At 35.2% G+C, this 16,715-nt stretch overlaps 1 protein-coding gene across 1 annotated transcript in view; it reads right to left on the minus strand.

Annotated features, from left to right (window-relative positions):
- The window catches only part of LOC118737854 (filamin-A), a gene marked incomplete in the record, with an annotated part of 118,456 nt that overhangs the window by 21,304 nt on the left and 80,437 nt on the right, over positions 1 to 16,715 (minus strand).

Here is a 16,715-nt window from a genome sequence, read left to right on the forward strand (position 1 = left end):
TGAATACGAACACCAAAAAAAAAAAACCAAAAACAAGAAGGAGGAGAAGAAGGAAGAAGAGGAAAGGAAGTCGCTTGCTAGAGTCTCTAAGGGAAAAGTGAAGGACGATTCCGACAGCGATGAGGCCAGCGCGTTTTCCGTGAGCTCGGCGAGAGAGAAGGAGCTTTTAAGCAAAAACATCTAAAGGTCCGCCAGCATAACCTAGTAACCTAACCTACTTTGAATAAAAACATTTCCAAAATCTAGTGTGTGGTTATAGTTTACAAAAGTGAGTGATGCCACAGCAAAGTGTAGGCAAAGTCACAATGTACGCTTGGAAAACATTGTTTATTTACTCGTGAAAACTGCTGTGAACTCTGCTTGCTGCGATACAAAAATTTTGAATGCATCGCATCGTAACGGAATACTGCATCTGAGTCCGCCCATTTACTGCAATGGTTTGAATTGATCGCATATCGTAAATTTTTGTACCGCTCCGGTAGGGTCGCATGTGTTGAGGCCACATTTACTCAAATGATTAGCATCGAAATAACGATTTGAGTACCTTCATAAATACACATTTTCCTGGCTGTGAGCAGATGCTAAAAACATGGCCTCAAAAAATCGTCAGCAACTCTCAAAAGAGTTACTCGACTTAGTTGTAGAAAATTAAAAAAATTCAAGTCTTTAAAAATAAATAATCCCCCTGGCCCAAACGGGTTCATACCGATAATGCTCCAGAAATTACCGGAGCCCTTGGTACCGGGGTTGGAAAAGGTCTACAAAGCCGGTATCATCATTACAAGTAGCATACGTTGTCGGCCTTCCTCGACATAGAGGGGGCCTACAATAACATTACAATGGAATGCGAGCGGATGGAACAAATGCTTAGAAACAGAATCATGATTTCAACCAATGGTTCACTAATGCTATCACGTTATGCAAATAGAGGCACTCCCCAAGCGGGAGTTCTGTCTCCGCTACTATGGGTATTGGTACTGAACAATATTCTAGTGGATCTCAACAAAGGTGGAGTGAAGGTAGTGGCATGTGCAGATGATATAGTGGTTATATCTTCCCCTCAAAAATTACCGAAATCCTAGAGGAAGCTCTGTTCGGGCCTTCTGTACAACCCTCGGTGTCGTAGCTGTAATCTTGAGCAAATTAAGGAAACGCCATCTTTGCGAGTGCCCAGCAGTGGCACAAATAAAGCATAATACACTCGGGATTTTTTCCATCCCAAATCTTCGGGAGATCTCCAAATGAACCATTACTAACCTAAATAGATTCATCGAAACATCCAAATGGTTTGACGAAACGGAGGAAACATAGAAGCAGATAAAATCAAGGATCCTAGAGAAATAGCATGTGCTCAGGCGCCGCTTCTATCAACCAACCAACATCCCTATGCTGAGCATGCTACAACCGAATTTTAACTAATGAAAAGAATTTGTATAATTAGTTAACTTTTGCAAAATGTGTTAACCATAAAAAAAGGAAAAAATCCAATAAAAACATATTTAGCGGGGAAAATACGATGGGGAAACCCCTTTGCTTATCGTGAACTAGGATCAATTTAAACTTAAACACTAAAAGATTATAAGTCTATTCGACAACATGTCCAGTGATAATTATCCGGCGATAACTAGTAGGAGAGTAACAAACGATTCTCAAATGTTCAAATATTTAGAAGAACATCAAAATTGCAAAACATGCAAATTTTAGGTGCAGCTGCGGAATTTTGTTAATTAAAGGTTTGCTAAACCGCTATTCAGACGGTCACAGTCGACAAAAAAAATCTGCGTTCAACTTTCTACACGAAACACGTTACAAAAATATAAGCTCCAAATATTTATAGTTGTTTTGAATTTCATAGCATGCTTAAAAATTTGGGAATTTTTTTATAAAGGAAAAATAATGTGTTTTCAAGTTGAGAAAAAGTTAGTTAAAAAATCGCTTTCAAATGTCATAAACAGGAAAATTTTTTAATATTAGAAATTTTTTGGGGACTCAGATTAGTCGCTAAATTGATAGCCATAAATAATTTCTCAAATGTTTGGGTTTTAACCAGCAACCAACCAACCAACCGGCAAAATTGGCAAAAACCAAAAACGGGCTAAAACGGCTAAACTGTTTCATATAAAATTCACATATTTTATTTAAATACAGTGGCACAGTGAATTTTTGGCAATATATGCAAAGTTTTTTATTCTAATTTATTTTCGATAATTTTTTATAAAAATAAAGAAGTTCATTTTACACCAAAAAACATAAAAATAAAATCTCTCAACTTTGCGCAAAACTCAGGAAAATTCATTAAATTTGCACACTAATTTGCAATTTATTCAGATTTTTTAGAAAATTCTAAGTATGCAGTTTTATAGCCCATTCAATTTTAGTATGACGAAATGCAAATTTAAAGTTGCTAGAAAATCGTGTTGAAATTTATCAATTTTTTTAGTGGAAGGTGTTGCTCATTTTCTCCTTACAAAAAATAATTATCGAATATACTTTGTATGGAAGAACTAGCGTGAAAAAAAATATCAAAAATGAACGTGATTTTCTAGCGACTTCAAGCTTGCACTTTGTTATACTAAATTTGAATGGACTATAAACTTGCATACTTAGAATAATTTTGCAAATTAGTGTGCATATTTAATGAATTTTCCTGAGTTTTGCACAGAGCTTAGAGATTTTATTATTAGGCTTTCTGGCGTAGAATGAACAATATTTTCATAAAAAATTATCGAAAATAAATTAGAATAAAAACTTTTGCATATATTGCGAAAAACTCACTATGTCAATACTTCTGTTCGGCACTGTAAATCACAAATAGAAAGACTAGTTCTTGGAGAGAAGTTGCAAATTCAAACTGGAAAAAATTTTACAGATTTTGGATCGATTAGCCAAAAATTGAAATAATTGCAACGTGAAGATTTTTAGGCAAGCACTCAATGCAATCTAACAAACTACATACATATGTATGTATACAGATGAAAACTTCCAAAGGCACTAACTCATAAACTTTCGGGACGATTGTCTTGGACAATATCACACTAATTGTTAAAATAAAAAAAAGAAACACTGGTTGAAATCTTGGTCAATTCGATGAAGAAGTCTATAGAGGATATGTGGTGATCTCCGAAATTACAGCTATAATTTCTATCATTGTACTCAATTTTTGTTTTCCACATAAATTTTCATATACCCGCAAAATCTCAATAAAATCGAAAACAAAAATCAAATTTATTAAGCCCCTAGACCCTTGTAGCTCCGCAAGTTCATTTTAAATCAGTAAACTGTGATTTTATAAATTATATTATATTAGTATTTAACGAAATTTTCGATTTTCCTATAAAAGGCAAAAAAAACTTAAGCTTACAAGAGTAAAACAGCTCCCATATCTTGAAAAAAAAAACAACACAATTTTTTTATTCGCACTTCACAATTACCTTGATGCGTTACTATGTAGAACGAAGATAAAAAATTTAATGGCACGAAGTCACAATCACTCAATTCTTCATTCTCCGCTATTACGGTCTCATTGAAGTAAACAGTTGCGCGTTCGATGTGATCGCGTTCTGAGACCGTTATCTTATAGTAGTTCGGACGATAGAAGTAAGTATACTCCTCCCAGGTGGCTTCGGGAGCTTCTTTCTTTTCTGTCAACCAACTGAAGTGCATTTTTCGTATGTTTCAGAGGCCAACAAAGTTTTTATGAATTTACAAAAATATTTTTATTTTTTTTAAATTTATTATTTTTTTTATTTAATTTTTTTTAATTAATTTTTAGTTTTTTGCAGTTGTTGTTATGCGTTTTTTTGCACACAGAAATTGGAAATAAAGACACTTAAAATTTATAACAATTTAAATTAACGGCGAAGAAGTTACAAAATAGCTTTTAAATGAAGTATATAGAAGGTATGTGTAGAGTTGTGTAGAAATAGAGAGAGAGACAGAGTGATAGTAGTGGCGTGCACAATGAATTTGCAAGGATATGCGGAAAATCAGCAGAAATACATAGATCAAACATTTATCGTTAAGCAAAACGCAAATATTTTCACTTTAACTTTCGCGCTCGAAGCTATAATACATAGCTTTGCTGAGCATTTCCACATATCCTTGAAAATTATACGCACATTGTTGCGCGTATACTTCAGATAACTCACAATTTATTATATTTTTTAATAATTTTCTGTGCCTATTTAAGCAGTTAATTTTTAATTTTTATTTTTATCAAATAGCACTTTGAATACTTTGTTGCTTATACACTATGTAGTATTTTCAAATATTTTTTTTTTTGTTTAGTTTTTGTATTATCGGGACCTGCGAGGTCCTGTGTGCTTTTTTCTTAATTATTTGAAAACTAATTATTTTTCCACACTTTTGCGTTTTGTATTAAACGACAACTCGCTCGGCGCTTGTCGTCCACGCGTTTTCACGTTCCGTTTTCAAGTGAGCTTTTTTTGATTCCAAATCGAAATTAAGGCCATCGGCAATCAGTAGCACCTCTGGGTGCTCCGTTTGCGCAGCAAATGCTTCGGGCAAGTGAAACGATGCGGCAGCAGCAGCATTGCCACCATAAGCATACATAGCTACATATTAGCCAGCGCTGCCAGTGGAATTTCGAAAATTCACATCGATATTGCCCTGATGGTCATTGCTCTGCGCGCACGCACACCGAAAACGAGCACATACTACACTTGCGCATTTGTCCTCTTGATTCTACAGCGGATGCTGCTGCTTTAGCTGCTTTTTCAATTAAAGCAGCTATGAATTGGAAATCTCCTTTGGCAATAATCGGGGTACTGTTCACTATTTCGGCCATTGGCGGGCGCAGCGTACTTCGCTGCTCTTGTGAGCGCTGGTGTTTGCCACTGCTGTGGTCATTGAGGGTGGCGTAGTGCTGTGTTGCTGCTGTGGTGTCGCAACTTTTTTATATCGCACATTAAACTCACATCTGATTTAATAATTTTTTGTTCTTATATAAATATAAAAATATATAAACTTCCATGTGTTTGTGACCGACCGCGTCGCATTTGTATTTATACTCTCTTGCTAGCGTTTTTTTGTTGTAATTTTCGGCCTTTGATCGCCTTGGGGTCTTCAGCAGCATCCATTCTGGGTTCCACTATACGTCCATGTGTACATATGCTTGCAGCTCAGATAATCAAAGCGTTGATCGAATATTCAAATAATTTCGAATTTTCGAAGAGGCGCAATTTACATACATACATACAAACATACATAAGTATATGATGAGAATTCTTTTCAACTTTTCTACTCAACACTCAATTAAGATTTTATTATGAAAAAATTTGGCAATCTTTTGCAGTTCGAAAACAATTTGCATATTTGTACATTGAAATTGTTTCGTAATTATTACTTGTCGATGGGTGTCACGTATGCACGTATTTGTATGTACATATATCTTTCTAATTTTAATTGAAAAGAGTTTATCGGTCTATGCAATCATGTCCTAAGAACGTCATGTTAGGCATGAGTGGGAGAGAGGCAACGTTGAACTCTTACACGGATGGGTCGCAGTTAACGGAAGAGTCGACGGAGGGTTATATTGTGTGGCAGCAACGAAGCGGTCAATTGTTTGTGGTTTCGCGCGGTGTCGGCAGGGGAGTTATATATATCTATTCTGATAGCTAAGCTGCATTCCGAGCCTTGAACCCGATCACGGCACATCAAACCTTTCAGCTGTGTCTAATAATTTCCTGGGCCTTGTGAAATTGCAGGAAATTGTGTCGGTCTCATCGAGGAAAGTGAGAATGGGTGTTTCTTTGACTAAATGTCAACAAGGTTGGCACCTCACGGAAACGATTGTGTACCAAAAGCGCAGAAAAATCGTAGAAAACAAAAATAAAACATCGTAGCAAAAAATGCAAATGGCTACTAGGCCATATGAATAAAAACCAAGGAATTTCACACCTTTTACTTAAATTTATTTGAACAAATCGAGTAAAACGTCTGAAACTTTAAAAATAAGCAATTGTTTAGTTTTTATTTATATGGCCACCCATTTAATAATTGTACGTATAATAAAATTGTAACAGGCCGATGTCTGTATATTATAGATATTAAAAAAAAATTAATTTTAGGGGTCTCTATAAGAGCGACAGAAGCTAAATCAACAATTTTTAGGGTTTTTGTCTTTCTGTCTTTATGTTTGTACGCGCATTACTCGAAAACTAATGCATGGAATTCAGTTTTCAACGAAATATTGCAAGAGGTCTAACTTGAAATATAGAAAGAAAAAATTCAAAGAGCTGCCACCTGTTTGAAAATTGCAGTTTGACTAAATTGATAAGCTAAAGTAAATATTGCAATATGGCTGTCAAACGAAAGAGATTTACCGATAAAAAAATCCGGTTTATTCGGTATTCGAAAAATCAAGATTTCAAAAAACCGCCTGTAGATATACAAAAAATCCAGTGGAAACCGATTTGGAAAAACCAAGTAAATCACCCTACTACTTATGTTGCAAATGTTGTTGCGCACAAGCTTTTTGCACAATTTGCAGTTAGATAAGCCATTTAAATCTTGAAGCTTTGACCTGTTGCAAGATAGCGGCCTAAAACCTGGCATCGTAGTCATAAACCAGCCCGGCGAAGCTCTTATGGTCCGACATCTGTCGCCTCCGGCTGTATTTTTGTAACTTAACGATTTTCGCTATAGCTTAGCTATTCATTACTGTAGTAGTATCATAACTGTGCCTTAAACGGCCCCAAGCCTGGTTTGAGAAAACAGGAGGGGAGACAGGGGCTTTGGTATTTCCAGGGTACGGGCCCGTCTGTCCCAGTTAAAGGTTACCAGTCCTGTGTCGGTGGAGACTCAACTGGCAGAACAGTCTACGGCTTTCGAAAGTCATACCAAAGACTTTAAAATGGTGCCACAGGGAACAGATGCCCGCGGAGTGTGTTCGTCGGCGAGACGAGCAAAACTAGACAAGCAAGGCTTGCAAGACAAGCACTCGCATGACAAACACGACTAGAAAAATGGTGAAAATTAAGTTGTATGAAAGTTGGAGAATGAAGGAAAATGCTTTTAAACCGTGGAAATTGATAGAAAAGTTGGTATGCAAGTAATGCAAGTTGAGCAACTCGAGCCGTTGCGAAAGTTGAGCGAGTGATGTCACCTCTCCTGGTTAGAGGAGGAGGGTGCCCACGAGCGAGGCGAGTAAGATGGTGAGATGAGCAAGACGGAGCATGGAGGTATGAAGTGTGCATGTTGAAATGGAGATGAATGTGGAGTGAAGTAGTCGAGTAAGTCGTTCTAGTGTGATTTGAGTCAGTTAAGTGGGTCAGGGTGAGTTGAGCCGGTCGAACAACTTTCGCCGGCGAGCATTACTCCGGGCTGTTCATGGGTACGGCCACTTTGGGGAGTATCGTGGTGGCTGTGGTTTACCACCCAAATGCGGGTAGAACCAGCAATGGTTCAAGGTGGAGTTGCATTGCAACCGGATGCCGTGATCCAGAGAACGTCAGAAGTTTTAGGTAGGCCTCGGTTTTACCAAGGTGGTAAGTGTGTCCGCCACACACTGCCAATTGGTACTGACGTGCTTGCAGTTCAGGGCAGTGATTAAGGCAAAAATTAATCCATCGTGCTAAGCCTTGTGGCAGGGAATCACGATAATACAGGCATCTGTAGTAGTATCACCTAGGATCTAACCTAATTATTAAATAACACAGTAGCTACGCTAAAATTACATAAAAAACGCTGGGACCCGTACTCTTAATTTTGGTTCGTACATTATGGATTCGCTTCCCTTTTTTTCTAGCTCTGGTCGTTTTCCCAAGATATTTTCATTTTACGTTTGATTTATGAATGAAAAGAAAAATATGTGTATAAACCTTTACATGGAAAATGTTACTCATACACCATATACGAGTACTTACGTACGAGTATGACCAAGTACATGGCGTATGAGTAACATTCTTTCGTGGTAATATTTCATCATTTTTTTTTCATTTATCCATCGGGTTTCTTCGTTATTGGCATGATTTTTTTTTTTGTAAAAGGGTAGGCTTTACATTTACAAAAAATGTTATTTTTAAATTTTTTCCCTGTTAAAATTTGATTTTTGTCCATAACAATCAAAATATCTTGATCTAAACTTAAAGTAAGTTAAGTTTACGGGTTTCGGCGTTTTTTTGTGTCATTTCAAAATCTGAGATTTTCCCTACAGTGTAGTTAATAAATTCCGATAATGTGTAGCGGATGCGGTTTTTGGTGAATGCCGACGCCCTAGATGATTTTCTTTTATCAAAAAATGAGGCGACTATTTTTAAAGTTTGAAGCCGCAACGCGGCCGAAATTTATTCACCACCAAGAATTTTTGGATTGAAGTTCAGTCGCCCTTATGTATTGGATTAATTCTCTTGTCAACAAGTGCTCCATTTAGTTAAAAGAAAAATAAATAAATTTGTATACACTTTGCTTATAGTTATGGGGTACATATTTTTAGGCTTCATTTTCTGCATAAAAATCGGCAGTCTAGTTAAGTATGTCCTTTGAACTGAACGTAAAGAACAAGGAAAAGTGAGAAGTACGAGGATTGGAACGGCAGAGGTATACAGGGTCGTAATCAGAAGGCACAAGAAATTTAAACCACTTAGACATACAGACAAACGACCAATTAAAAAAAAAAATTTCGGCATTTCACGTCTCACAAGCTCCCCGGTATAACTTTGGACTAAGCTATATTGTTTGGGGTGGAATTTCATACTTCCATGTTAGTGAATTACACTAATATACATTAAGTCAAATGATTGCCTTTTCTGTGCGAAATTAATATCAGCTAAAATATTGCATTAGTTATTTTAAAGTAAAAGGATTGCAAACGATAGAAAAAGTGTAAAGTCAATAAATAAAATATGACCACATGACTTGACTTTCGTATAAAAGGCCCTCTTATGTTCTCGAAAACAATGTCCAATTAACTTGGTTTGAAATACGTGATTTTCTAACATAAATGGCTTCTTATAGCGACTAATTATAGCATTATCGAAATTCTTAAATTAAAAAAAAAAAATAATAAATCAGTTACTACATGTTTCGCAGATTTGCCTTCAGAAGAGATTCCTTACATTCTCTCAAGGATTGCCTTTTTGCGAAAGCTGTTCATCTATTATCGTTTGGAATCTGCGCGAGTAGCTTTGTAACATAGTCATGGTAACGCTACAGAAGATGAAATGTAATCCAAAATAAGGCTGCTATTTTTTCCCCCTATCACATACTTCCATTTTCACTAATTCTCACCATTAAAATGCAAGCAAATTTTGACAGCTGCCGGTTTTGTACAGCGCCACTTGCGGCCGGAAAAATACTAAAATTTAGGCTAAACAACTTTTAGCGAAAGGGGAACCGAACTGCAATTTTTGGAGATAGCCAAAAAGTTCAGGATCCAGCTGCTGGTCGCCACAGTTGGCTTTTTGATTTCGTAAATAACTTCATCAGCAAAAACGCGATATTTTAGCATCCGTTCCAAATTGTTTTCAATATTTTTCGTATTTATATGATAAGTAATTGTAAAAAATAGGCGTTTTTCTTCTAAAAGATTTTCCCTGTTCGAACATCTAAGCTGCCAAACTTGAAACAATTCGCCTTTGGTAATATCATGATAGCCCAGAAAAAACAGTTTTTCTTGAAATCGGCTAAAACCGGCGGCTTAAGTAAAATAAAATCTACTCATTACATCTTAATTTACTCATTTCCTTTTTCCTTTTGTTTGCTGAAGGTTAATAAAATTGTAAAAGCCTACATGAAATCATAAATAGAACTCAGTTATATTTTGTCTTCCATTTAAAATGTTTCTTTCATTATTCGAACTTTATAAAAAATGCGCTTGAAACTTAAGACCTTAAACCTTTTGAAAGTGTAATTTTGTTTGATTGCTGTTTAACGGTGTTTTTTTTTTATTTTACAAAAACAAAGTAAAGTTTTTTACGAAATTGGACTTTTGCACAGCCAAATGAATCATTTGACATAATGTTACATATTTTGTTTCCTTTGGCCGTTAGTACCATTTATCAAGATGACTCGGAGCCATGCTCTAACTAGGGCAAAATCTCATAGAACAATTTTATGGTCACATAACAAGATAGGTAACACAATATTTGAATCGAAAGGACCTAACAACTCTGAAGTGGCTCTCATTTGCATGCGGTGGGAGAGCTCTGAAAGTATTCAACGCGGAACCCCCTGGTGGTAGCAGAGGAAGAGGGAGGCCCCCCACTGTGATGGAAAGGCTAGGTGGAGAAGGACTTGGCTTCACTTGGCATTTCCAATTGTCGTCAGCTGCCACAGAAGAGAAACGACTGGCGCGCTTTGTTGAACTCGGCCAAAATCGCTTAGGCGGTAACAGCGCCAGAGATTATGGGCTAGGAATAGAAAGCGGTAATCTTAGACGCGTGGAAAAATAAAATAAAAGTTAAGTACCGACAAACTCCACATTTATTTATTTATAAAGGCCTGTGGGATACAAAAAAAGGTTGATTAACATTTTAAGTGCGCTTCATAATATATGACATTATTATTTTACCATTTTCAATATTTCTGTCTTTGAATTCACACTTTTTAACATGAACATAATATGTGTTACTCATACGCCATGTTGCACAAATATCCTTTTTAAGATTTTTTATTAATTCAAAATATTTTTTATAGAAATATTCTTATAGTGGATTGCGTGTGGTGTTTGGTATCAAACTTTTAGTATTTTTTCTTATTTTTATAACACATTCTAATTTATCATTAGAAAAATTGTGTAGGTACATACTCTTTATATGACCACCACTGTACATGTCGCTGGTTTGCGGACCTGCCAAATTTTTTAGTTATTATCTATTTATCTTTGCGATATGAGATACACTGCAATAACAATCATAATTCACAGAAGAAGAGCCAGCTACTATTTTATGAAATAGGCATCCGTATATTTGCTACTAAGTGTAAGATATTACTGAGTGCTAACACTTGCATATGTATATTAACATTGGAATCAAATCATTTACTACTGTATCTGTATATATATTAGATATAAAGGTATTTAAATAGCCGACAAATTAAAGTAAAATTAAATATTATTTTTCAAACACGCAATTGGTGCAAATCAATCAAATGCTATTCGTGTGCAGCTCGCTGTTGGCATCGAGCTTGAAAATGTAATATTTTATTGAATCGAAAATCTCAATGCACCGTGTCATGCAAAAATCAAAGAAAAAACTTCTAATTAAAAAACAAAAAAAAAAAAGGAGAAACGCAAAAATCGCAAGGAAGAGATACATATCCAGGGTGCATAAGTTGCATTGAGCTACAAAAATAATTCTACCAAATATTTAAGTCATGCTGCAATTCAGATATATGTACTCGCATGTAGGCATACATTTGTATGTATATACATAAATGCATGCACATCTACTTATTTTTACATACACATTTACAATTATAAAATCGCGAGTTTTTTGTTTTTTTTTTGTTTGTGAAAATATTGGTTAGACGATGACTCGCCGTTGGCGCGCGATTTGTGGGTCGGGAAATCAATGAATTTGACATGACGTATGAGAAATCAGCACGAGCCGCCAGGCAAGCAAAGAAATAATCATTAAGGAAAAACACTTCATTTGCTGCAAAGTATTTTCAAGCGAAATCGGCCACAGCATTTGAAAAAATAAAAAAATACAAATTTGAAAAAAAATGCATATTAAGATTGCGAGCAGATCACCATGGCCACTATTGGAAATTGAAATGCAAAATATATATGTATATATACATACATAGATATATACACTGAAACAAGCGAAGCGAAAGCTGAGGGGAATTGCTGCGCAGCAAATTTGCAGTTGCTGGTGGCGTCGCATGTGTCATACAGCGAGAGTAAATGAAACGTGCAGTGACAAGTGGAGGCAAAATATTGAAACCTGTCGAAAAGTTTCAAAATACGCTGGTTAAGTGTTGGAACCTACTATTTCTTCTACATATATAGCAGCGATGCAGGAAGGGGTAATTTTATTTATTTTTTAGTTATATAGGCAACAGGCGGCACAAGAACGTCAAGGCATAGTTAGACATATTTTTACGGTTATGTACAGACACATAGTGTATCTATGTATGTATGTGTGATTAAGTTTGATTTCATGCAGGCGCATCAAACTTCCGCCGTTCTTATTGACAAAGTGAAGAAGAAGAGATGCTCATAAATCTTGAATATAATTAATAACTGTTAAACGGTGTTGTTGTTGCGCCAATAAATGGCATGTCCATGTCACAACTGCAAAATATTTACGTAGCCTGAAATTAATTCGAATTTAATAATGTTCCTAAACGAAAATGTACTGTACTGTTGTGCTGTGCGCAGCAGCAGGTGCGTTCTTGATTTCAAAATAAAAGCTTATTGAAGCATATTTGTAAAAACTTTATTATTTTTAATATTGGCTATGAGTTTTTTTTTTTTAGAGTAAATTGAATTGAATGAATTGTTATTTCAAAAGAATATAAACAATGCACACACATAGTTAACGAAATTTCGCACACTGATGAAAATTCATTAAAAACTATACATAAATCAAAGTGCATGCAGCAAGTAAAAATGTTTTGTACTTCCTTCCCTTTCCCATACATTAAAAGCCGGTCAACACAAAAAGTTTTGTTCGAGTTTTATAAAAGTGTGCTTGCGCAAAATCATTTTGTTCTATAAAATAGGCCATACAAGTCTTATAAGACCAAAAGGGCCCTTGAAGACGGGTTGAGGGTTCGTAGTAAAAAATATTTGCCTTTGATTTGTCTTTATATAAAATATTTTATAAAGCTCTTTACGCACAGCCTTTGGTCTGAAACTGATAACTGTGCGGCGCTCGTTTTGCAAATTGACAAGCATAATATAATATACAAGTAATCTTAAGCAAACAAGTAATTTTTAAGCAAAAAATCAAGGCCGACTTTATTTCCCATATAAAAGTTTAAGAGTACAATTAATTTCTTCATGATCCAATGATCGGATCGAAACCAATTAGTACCACCTTTCCTTTAAAAAATGAATTTATAGTTATGCATACATACATACATACGTAAAAAAAATATTCCGACGAATTGATAACCTCCAAATTTTGTTGAAGTCGGTAATAAAAAAAATTTTTTTTTTTTAATTTCCACTAAAACCCTTTTTTTTGCAAACACTCGATGCTAATATAAACAAAGAATATTAAACAATAATTGAAAGTTTGCAATAATATTTTTGTATGCAATACGGGCAGGAAATAATGTTACTCATACGCCATAACGTACATGGTCGCACACGGCATTCTTTATGTACATGGTGAATGAGTAACATTTTCCATATTAAGGTTTGAGTTTTTTTCATTCGCAATGCAGATTTAAAATTAAAATATCTTGGGAAAATAATCTGAACCAGAAAAAACGATCAAAAATTAAGTTTACGTGTCTGGGCCTTTTTTGTGGCATTTTAGCGTCCCTACAGTGTAATGAAGTGGAAGAGAAAAATAGAAGGGTCTTACAGGTTCGAGTATTCCTTTGATAGAACACAGTTGAGTAAATAGTAGTTGCTTGATTTTGTTGTACTTTCCACTGTCGAATTCTTAAAAAGATTACCTTTTATACACCGTAAGTATCCGTAATTTTAAACCGACCTCAAATAAAGGAGAAGGTTGTCAATTCGTCGGAATATTTTTTTATCGCAAGACGTCAACCGATTTCGCTAATCGTTTTTCTATCCGAAAGGTAGTATCTCCGAGGTGGTCCCACAATAATTTGGTTTAGATCCAATCATTGCCGCATGAAGAGATTAACTTAACTCTTAAATTTTTATATGAGAATTGAAGTCGGTTGTGTCTTTTGCTTAAAAAGTACCTATTCTATCTTGTTTCTAGCAGCCAGAAAGTAAATTTGGAATACAACAAGGTACCAGAAATATAGTATCTACTTGGAAAAAAACAAACAAAACCTTAATTTTCTCCACTCTACATAAAACAAGTTCTATAACAGGATAGTAGAGCCCTTTAAAATCTTCATAAAACCAACTAATCTTCACACTAACGACCAGTTTTTCAGTGCGAATTTAATTCTGTTTGCCGTTCAAACTAATTTTAAATCAGTGTGAAGTTTTTCCCTCAAATTTAAACGTAATTTAAACTAGGTTTAAACACCCAATCTGGCTGGGTTAAACCGAGTTTAAACTAACAGCCATTAAGTTGTATATTTGTAGTCAGTTGCCAAAATTTAGATGAAAGAGGAGGAAAAAACTTAAAACTGTTTGCGAAATACACAAAAACAGACTAATTTGTATAGCGGCACATACATACATAAATAAGCGAAATGTTCATATGTAAGAAGGTAACTGTGCAGAAGAAAATTAACAAACGCAACTTGAGTTGGAGTTTACTTGCAATTTGGTGGGGCAACACATGCAGCACCTAACAAATTCTTTAAATTTCCGTCTATAATAATTCAGAGCTTTAAAGGCGATCGTACCAAAAGTGGAAATAAATAGCTGACGCATCGGCGTAGCCAGAGTGAAATTTAGGGTCGAGACCCTATTAAGCTGGCATTTCAGGGTACTATTTTATATATATATAAGGAAAATTTGAAAGTTAGGGGGGGCGGGGGCTCGAGCACACCCCTGCCCCTACCTGGCTACGCCCATGAGCTGACGTTTGCTATCTGCATAAAGAAAAACCCGTGTTGTTCTAAAAATCAACAAAACCACGAAACGGCCTTAAACTCGCACTCAAAAACTGGTCAGTAGTTTAAACTTAGTTCAAATTTCACCTGAGTTTAACATAACTTCGTTTAAACTGAGTTGGAACCAGCGCTGAAAAACGGACCCTTCGAGTTTTGTGTTATCGTGGAAAGTGCTAAGTATTTGGTCGAGCGCGTATGGCAAATTGTTTCTTTACTTATATATGTAAATATATATTTATTTATACATGTATGTATATGAATATTTGTCAATTATGGAACGTTATCTCGACGCTATACTACGCAAAATTAGTCCTGCTAAATTTAAAACAATAAATCGGTCCCAACGAAGCGCATCTCATCATTTGTGGTTAATTAAAATATTTACATAAGTACATACATACATATGTATTGTTTTCCTTCTTTAAGTGAAATACCATAGAACACGTGATATATATATATATACGTATGTCTGTATGTGCATACATACATTCATATGCACTTGTTTTCGCCACACATTGCGGACCATGCTTAATTAACATTTTCGTTGACAATCTGACTGACAATCTGTCGGCTGAAACAGGCAACATGAATAACATTACTAAAAACAAATAATCCTTTTTTTTTGTTTTATCAACATTAACATTTTCATCAAGCCTCTAGGTGCGATTGTTGGCATTTTGCATCATCAACGTTGACAGGCGGCACAGTGTTGTCTTTTGGCGGCTTTAGTTCATTTGTCGCTTTTATGTAAGATTAGACGATGCGTGTCATTTTTATTTGTTTCTGTTGTTTCTAGTCTGTTTATATTAGCACAAATGCACTGAGCCAATGAGTATGCGCAATTAAAATTTTGAGTATGTACGTATGTATGTACTAGTGATGCCAAAATATGAGGAAAATTGTGATCCCGGGATTTATGCCGGGATTCACATTGAGTCATAACTTTTATGAATATGAGTAAAAATTCAATATCTGAAAGCATTTAAACATACCATGAAATAAAACTATTCAAAGTTTAATATAAATTTATTGTAAAACTCACATGTCGCTAGCTTAGAGTGGTAGCTAACTTTTTTGATACTGGAGGCTAGAAAAATAAACTTTGCTAAGTCAAAAAAAACCTCCGGAAATTCGATAAGCCCAAAATAGTTCGAGAAGATTTAATAAAGATCGAATCCCTCTGATTTGTACGGAGTTTTGCTTTGCTTTAAACTGTTTAAATGTATTATTCAAAGTTTTGCGAAATATGTGAAGAAAATGGCTATAATAAGTTTTTTCCCCTCCTGTACAATTTTTAAATTGGGACTTAGCAACTTTGCACTATAGGCTAGCAATATTTAATAAATCAGACAGATTTTAAAGTAAAATATTTTTTTAAACTGTATTTAAGGAACCATATAGTCTCTAAACATGTTTATTCTACTCTATAAAGAAATGGCGAATGGCGAATTTTTTGGAATTTTTTTTCGCAATTTACTGGAAATTTTGGCGTGTACGAGTCAAACGGATTTTAGAATCGGCTTTAGCGGGTCGAAATACATGTTGGTGGGTGTGTCTGGTTAAAAACACACAACCCCTTTTTTGTGCCGGTGTTGTCATTATTACACTTACATGTTTTCGTAAGAGCAGCAAAGCATTCAAAGCGGAGTGTTCTAATTTTTACCTGCAGTTTTTAAATATAAAACCTACTGATGAAAAATATATTTCGCCCTCAACACTTATAGGCTAAACTGTCAAAAGGTAGTCATAAGCCATTTGAAGATAATGACCCCCATCTCCTCCATTACAAAGTATTGATTGAACTTTTCTACCAGCACGTCCGACAAATTACAAGTTTTTCGATTTGACGAAATTTTGAGTAGATTGATGTTTAAAAGTATCTAACTTTTCCTTAAAATTCTCTGTTTCTTTTACGTTAGCGACGTTATGAGTAAATTCATTTAAATCTTCTTCAAAAAAGGCTCAGACTGTAATTTAAAAGTACAGTTTCAAGCTTTTTGTTAATTGCAGTTAAAGCGGCATTTTACAAA

This window comes from Rhagoletis pomonella, unplaced genomic scaffold, assembly GCF_013731165.1.
Source record: "Rhagoletis pomonella isolate Grant_MI unplaced genomic scaffold, Rhpom_1.0 Rhpom_scaffold_00004, whole genome shotgun sequence".
Classification (NCBI taxonomy): Eukaryota; Metazoa; Arthropoda; class Insecta; order Diptera; family Tephritidae; genus Rhagoletis; species Rhagoletis pomonella.